Source organism: Pteropus vampyrus, unplaced genomic scaffold, assembly GCF_000151845.1.
Source record: "Pteropus vampyrus isolate Shadow unplaced genomic scaffold, Pvam_2.0 Scaffold761, whole genome shotgun sequence".
NCBI lineage: Eukaryota > Metazoa > Chordata > Mammalia > Chiroptera > Pteropodidae > Pteropus > Pteropus vampyrus.
The window spans coordinates 42,529-50,102 of NW_011889542.1; the positions used below are offsets into that span (position 1 = coordinate 42,529).

At 49.8% G+C, this 7,574-nt stretch overlaps 1 pseudogene; it reads right to left on the reverse strand.

Annotated features, from left to right (window-relative positions):
• Positions 1-348: 348 nt before the first annotated feature.
• LOC111734086 lies at positions 349-467 on the reverse strand (annotated as a pseudogene).
• Between the last annotated feature and the right edge of the window lie 7,107 nt (positions 468-7,574).

A 7,574-nucleotide genomic window follows, 5' to 3' on the forward strand; every position in this document is an offset into this window, starting at 1 on the left:
TTGAAAGGCAAGTTTTTTAAAATTCAACCCTTCCCCAGAGAGCAGACATCTGCTTGCTGTTCTCATTTTAAAACTGAGATTCGATTTATTGGTCTTTTAGGTTTTTAAAGAACTTCCCTTGACTTAAGAGAAAACAAAATGAAACCCTTATTAAGCTCAATATTTGAACTTGACGTAAAGTTCTGACTATCAACACATGTCACCTTGATGACATATTTTTAGAGAAGATGTGAAGGATGCATTTTATTTTTAATTTTTTAAATTTATTTTTAGGCAAGACAACCTTTCGTTGACCTCACAGATTGCAAGGACCTCGTCAGCTTACAATCCCTTATTTTTTATTTTTTACGCCTACAGCACCCGGTCTTCCTAGGTGGTCTCCCATCCAAGTATTAACCAGGCTGGACCCTGCTGAGCTTCCGAGATCATACGGGATCGGGCTTGTTCAGGGTGGCATGGCCGTAGACTAAGGATGCATTTTAAAACTTAGATGCAAAAAAAAAAAAAAAAAAAAAAAAAAGATCGTCCTCCATGTGGATGATGGAATGAAGGTAGGCTTTTCTCGTTTTATTTTGCTGACCGATTCACTGAAACGCAAACTATGACGGAAGATAGGAATCCAAGTCTGTGCATGTCTGAAAACGGTTAAGAATTACGCTGGACGTCGCACCTCCCACAGGTGGAAAACGTAGCAGGAGTACAGGTGCCCCGTATCAGCAGCCTCCCCCAGGGCCGAGGCCGGAGCCTTGTTTTGTGAAAAAATAAAGCATCACGCGGTCCTTGTGCAGCAGCAAACCGGGGAGAAAATACATACGACACGGCCGGAGCTGCTCCCCGGGCGGAGGTCAGGCCGGAGGTGTCCCGGGGGCTGCGGAGAACCCGCGGGGTGACAGGCCTCACGTGTGCCCCTGGGCTTACGGGGCACGGGCGACGGGCTCCCGCTTCTGCCTTCAGGAAACCTCGTTTTACAAACGGGGACCCTGAGACCCAGCCGTGAACGCAGTGGCCGAGTCTCTGCGAAAAATGGAAAAAGTCTTCGCCATGGTAACGCACTTACCCGTGTGCACGGAGAGAACTTACTTTGCATTAGGAAGGAAAAAAAATCAGTGTAAGCGCTGGGCGCTGGCCTGACTCTCCGACCGGACGTCCCATCCCTGGGACTCTACCTGGGGCGTGATTCATCCCACGAATTCATTTCTTCTTTGGTGCGAGATAAGAAAGATGACATTACCCGTTTCGTTCAAAATGACATTGTCAGAAATGGTCACTGGCTGACTACGAGTTCGTTTTTAAATCACGAAATGGAATGGAAATGACAGAGCTGGCGGCGGATGTTAAACGGGATCCCTCTGTGTTCTCTCAGCATTGTTTTTGCAAAAGTCCCCACGGTCCTTAGTATTTGAAATTTTAATCAGGAAGTGGAGGAAAGAATTATATCTCAAACCCACTAAGAAATTCCTTCACATTCTCAGCGGTGTTTCTGAGATTCACTGTGACGCACTTGGGCCCCACTGGGATGTCAAAATTCCTTCCAGGAGCAGACCCCAAATTCCCACAGGCAACCTATAACCCTGTTTGCCTCCTCACTCCCCAGGGCTCCAAAGCAGACCAGTAATTTGGCCCAGCAAAGAACGGTCAGGAGCGGCTGGGACATGAGCTAACGTTAAACTGGTAAAGAGGGAAAGAATTCAGAAAAACCGTTTGAAGCAAAGAAATGTGCACAAGTGTTAAGACCAGTACAAGAAGGTGAGCAGATGCGGTCATTAAGAAACATCGGGGCAGCTGTCGCTGTGGGTGGGGGTCCGCTGCGGTGGGTCCCGACCTCACCCCGTAGTCACTAAATAACTTAGCGCGTTCTCCAGTCCTCCCTCCATGGCTGGCTTCTGACAGGCTTGTGCGTGCTCTCAGTGGTCTGAGGGTCAGCCCAGCGGAGCTGGCCCCCGCCCCGCGTGCCCTCCCCCAGAAGCGCCAGCGTAGTGGCAATGCCCAGACCACGGCACGACCACCCGATTGTTTTAATCCCTGTAATAACTCGGGTCTCTGTGTGCTAAACTCGCTACTAAATTCATGGAAGTCCCACCGTGATGCTACCCTGTCATCTGTCAGGCTGTATACAGTCGGCGCCCAATAGTTTCTACTTGTGCTGGGCTTCAGTGGGGGTATTCGAAAACCATTAGGGACGACTTCAGCACCCCAGAGGGAGTGACCTCAGCAGTCACTGAAGAATTAACATCCTAAACGCTTATCGATCAACACAGGATAAAGGCATTCGCGCGCCAAGTTTTCACTCAGGAAGACATTCGAGTCTGAGAAAGGGTCAGAAGCCCTAATTTTCAGTTCTCCCTGAGAATCTATTTCGCTCTCTTTTCTGTCACCGCCAGAACTAAGATAATTCACCGCGGCTGTTTTGTTGTTGTTGTTGTTTGTTTTTGGGGGGGTTGTTTGTTTTTGGCTTTTGATTTCTAGATTTATTTTCTTTTGCTACTTTTTAAATAAATTTAGATATTTAATGGTCCCAGAGACTTTAGAATTGCTCTGCCTGCTTCCTCTATTGATTTTGAAGTGCGGGGTTTGGACTTTGGGGAAATGAAGTAGCTTGTTAATGGTGAAATAGCTCGAAAGGGCAGAGCAGGAACTGGAACAAGATATTCCTGACAACTAGCCCGGGATTCTTTGTACTGCGACGGAGCTGCAGAAAGTGGCTCTTTGGAGAAGCTCTCGTGGATAAAGTGAGGTAGGTGTTTGGGCCTGGCAGCTACCAGCAGAATTTAAAATGACTCTCACATGTTTGAATGTTGCGTAGTCCATGAAAAAGCCTAAAACAGCCTGCGATGGACCCACTAAGCCATCAAAGAGGGAAGAACAGGGTCTGAACATCCCTTAACTCCGATGCTGGCAAGTTTAAAATGAAGGAATGTGTCAGTCAAATCAGAAGAGTAGTCTCCAATTCTGCAGAAGAAACCTGATGTAATGAATCAAACACTTAAACCGGAGCCTAAAACAGGGCAACTCTTGAGCACTTGAGAAAATAAACAAAACGTGGGAAAAAGTTCCTTTGGCATGGCTTTTCATTCCGACTTTTCCCACCTGAAAACTGAGAAACACAGAAATCAGGGTAGCGAAGTAAATGAAGATACCGTTTTCCAATGTTTGCCTGTTCGATTCTTTTCTCCCCAAAGTTAGAAGTCACCACTGCACAAGCTGTCACTTCCTCGGGACCGTCAGCGGTTAAAAACCAACAGCCTCTCTGCTCTCAGAGTCGCTGCCAGGCTCCGTGCGTCACGGAGCTTGAAGGCTGCGAACCATCGCAACGTCCCAGGGAGAGGAGCTTGGAGGCGAAACCCGGAGCTGCACTCTGTCTGCCGGCCCTTCAGGAGTCCCAGTTGGAGCTGGCTTTGCTGTGATGTCCAGCTGCAGCCCCAGGCCGGGGAGGCGTGGCCACACGCCAGCGGACCAAGCTAAAAATCGCCACGCAAGCACGGGCCGTGTGACCGGTGCGCGCCGGATGGCGGTTCGGAGCGCGCAATCTAATCCCGTGGGTCTGACACTGACATCTGCAGCACCTGCATTTAGAAGGGGACTGGCTGGACCCTGTCGCGACCGGGCGCGAAGTCTGCAGTTCAGGGAAAAGAATTCAAACCGGATTCCTCGTGTTTCTTCCTTGGGGTGCTGTCTGCTTTCAGAATGAATAAGGGTTTGGACCCGTGCGCAGCTCTCAAAATGACGACTCTCAGACAAGCCCGCTGCTCCGTCTCCTCTCAGAAATGACACATTTCTTCCTGTCCTGGCTTTGCCCTCACTGTGCGGAGCTCGTTCAGGACTCTCCGCCTTCTGGGGTCCCGTGACTGCCCCGTCCCCCACCCCACCCCCCAGCGATGATATTTAAGGTGCATCCCCAGGGGGCCTCCCCCTGTTCCTCCCGCCAGGGCCCACCCGTAAGTGGACCAGTGAGTCCTCCCCCACCCCCAAAGCTCTGAATGTCATTTTTCTGAAACTCACTTTTGATATTAGAATCCTATAAAGCGCCCAGATGAAAAGCCTGTCCCCCTACCTCTGCACAACGACTTTCATAAAGTGAAATATAATAATATTTAACTTTCTTGAGAACTTTCTGTTTGCCAGTCACTGAGCTAAATACTTCAACCATTATCGTACTGAGTCTTCACACAACCTTCTGAGGAGGGATTATCATCGCTATCTCATGAAGGAAGGTAAACAAAGGCTCGGAAAAACTGAGCCACACATTCGGAATCCAGACAGAGGTCTCGCAGAGAGAGCACACGCCGTGCCAGTGAGAGCCTGGCCGAGGACTGGGCAGGCTCAGGCGGCCTCGCTCTGGTCCCCACACGATAAACCTGCCAGATTTTGAGAGTGAGACAAGACACTGAACCAGAGAAAGATGCCCTCATTCTTACTCAGACGGCAAGAAGCTGCAGCCCAATGCCTGCGTCTTTGTTGGGATTTCCCTCTAAATCACCGGACTTCAGAAGTCATTCATGCTCATCCCACTCACTTATCGAGCCGTTTTAAGAAAAAGAGTGAAATCGTCAGGAAAAAAGCTCCATCCAGGGTTTTCTTGGACACCGCTATTTATAGGGCCGGCAAACAGGTAAAGCCAGTTCAGAGCATCAACCAGCCATGCCCACCACTCGGGACGATGTCCCTGAATCCTGTAGCAGCTTCGAGGGCCAGGGCAAGGAATGTAGATGTGGCATATTCAAATACCTTCAGTAAAGAGTGGGACTTGTTCTCCACAGTTTAAAAATTCGCCGTGGCAGACGTGGCCTCCCCTGAACCCGTGCGTATGCTGCGTGTCATCGCAGAGGTGACCTGGATCGTCCCAGTGGGCCCGGTGTCACCACAAGGGCCCCTACAGGAAAGAGGCGGGAGGGTCAGACTCAGAGAAGGCGACGTGATTTCGGAGACATAGAGGTTGGGTGACGTGTCTGAAGATGGAGGAAAAGCCCAGAGCCAAGGAATGTGGGAGCCTCTGCAAAAGGCAGGAGACAGATTGGTCCCCAGGGCCTCCAGAGGGAGTGCAGGCCTGCGGACACCTTGGCGTGAGCCCCACCTCGGATTTCTAAACTCCAAAACTACGATGATAAGAACTTCATGTTGCTTTAGGCTACCGGTAACTTATTATAGCAGCGAGAGGAGGCTAATAGGAAGGTCAGCCTGACACACGGGGGTGAAGCTGGCTCGGGCGCAATGCCACTCAGCATCTTTTATAGGTCTAGAGTCACCTGGGTACCTAAGAGCCTAAAACTGAACTGGATATAATTGGGCTCGTTCATACCATGATCACACTGGATCCTTAAAAGTACAATCTAGTCATCCAAGATTAAAGATGCATTCATGAAATTTTATCTTTAAAATGGGAAATTTTATCAAACTTGCTAATGGAGCACAAGCTGCTGAAATTTTCCAAATCCCAGCTTCACTGTAGTTCGAGCCGTTTTGAAGGTCAGCAAACGGCTTGGCAGAAGCAGCAGCCTGAGCACCGGGAGAAACATGAGCTTGTGCAGTGACCATCTGCCCCACGTCACACACACTGTCGGGACGACTGCCATGCCACGAGGCTCACGGCGCCCACCTCCCACGGGCTGCCACGTCCCGAGAGGACCAGGCAGGAAGCACGCCCATGGGAACTTCCAAAGCCATTCTGAGTTTTGTTTTGTTACAATTACAGCTTTATTGAGCTGTAATTGATCTACAAAAAAAAACCACACATCCTTAGTATGCATGATTTGATGTGTCTGGACACGTGTAACAGCCGAGCTGCTGTCTTTACCACCCCGGAGCCCCCTTGCGTTGTGTGTGTGTGTGTGTGTGTGTGTGTGTGTGTGTGTGTGTGTGTGAGATCTGCTCTCTTTACAAAAGTACACTAGTTTAAGCCACGAGCACAATGTTGCACAGCGGATCTGTGTCACGTTTTCATCCAGCATAACAAACTTTATACCGAGGGGACAATGCTCCTTTCCCCTCCCCCAGCCACTGGCAACCACTGCTCCCCTCGCTGCTTCCGGGAGCTGGACTGTTCTAGGTGCTCCACGCCAGTGAAATCACACAGCATCTGTCTTTCTCTGTCTGGCCTGTTTCATTTAGCCTAATGTCCTCCAGGGGGATTCCGGTTGCTGAATAATGTTCCAGAGTACATGCAATAATGTTCCTTAACCATGCATCTGTCTGGGGACGCCTGGCTGATTTCCGGATTTAGGCCTCTATGGATAATGCGGTGAACGCAGAAAAGCTGCTTCACGCCAAAGAGGCAGCTGGGAGAAGGGGCCTGGATGCCACCTCTGAGGGACCGTGTGGGGGTGGCTGGGCGTGGGGTGCAGAGAGCGTGAGGGGGGTCGAGTCAGGGACTTGACTGGGGTCTAAACTCCAAGGGCAGAGAAACCTAAGTGGTCCCTGAGTTACACAGGATGAATTCTGCACCGACAGGTGAATTTGTTTGAAACCCCAGAATCCTCAGGGAAAGACACGCCTGGTATTCCTCGTAGATGCACCCCAGTTCTTCAGGAACTGCCGCCATCGGCGACTTCTCAAACCAAGTTCAACGTTGAAATTCGAGGCGGCTTCAAGTTTGGTGTCCAGAGTGGCATGTTTTTCTGTGCCTTTAGCCGGTCAGCTTGGGTGTCATATTGATGACTATGCTCAATATTATTATTTGGATTCACGATGTGCTTCCCAGCGGGGCGTCTGCATTTTACGTCCACTTTAAAGAATAAGATTCTTTCTGTTTTAAAGATATTTTTAGTACTTGCCTCCAAAAACATTGTGGATAAGGGAAGACTCAGAAATAAAGAATGAAACATTCATCGTGGGCAGAAGAGTAAGGAAAACACTCTTAAGCCTTTCTGTCCTCCCTCAAAGATGCGGGGTGGGAAGGAGAGCCTCGTCCGCGGACAGCGTCAGCTCAGTCTCCATCCAGACAGCTTCCCGGTGTACTTTGGGACGTGCTAGAAATTAAGAAAAAGTGGCAGCGGTGACAGTTACTGAGCACTTCCTGTGTACCGAGCCTTTTCTAAGCACTTAAGTAGGCTGTCACAACAGCGTGTTACGATTTTACGCTCAGACAGAAGGTAGGTCACTTTCTAAGGTCTTATTCTAGCGAGCGAGCTGCGAACCGAGGCTGATGACCCTCAGGTCAGCACCTAACCACCATGCCATAGGGCATCTTTGGGCCCCTTACCCCCCAACAGTCCTTCCCGGAAGTGGACTCGGCGCCGGTAAGTTTTCTTCATTGTCCCATGCTCAGTGATGGTGGCTTCGATTAGATTTCTGCAAGTGTCATCATGGTACAAATTTCCCCTGTTCAAATGACTGTGTGGTTTCTTTTATGTGATCGGACCCAGGCTGACACAGAATTGGAGCCAGGAGTAGGATTTGAATCTCCGTGGTATACGGCCCTGCTCCCAGCGGGATTATCCGCTTTCAGAGTTCAGAATGAGACGGCGCTGGACCACTGCTTGCTGGACGCCTCCGCTTTCAACGAGATTCCTAATTTAAAAGCATCTTCTCTGACCCTGCAATTTCTGCCCAGCTGAGTCCTCTTGCATTTCTGAAAATAC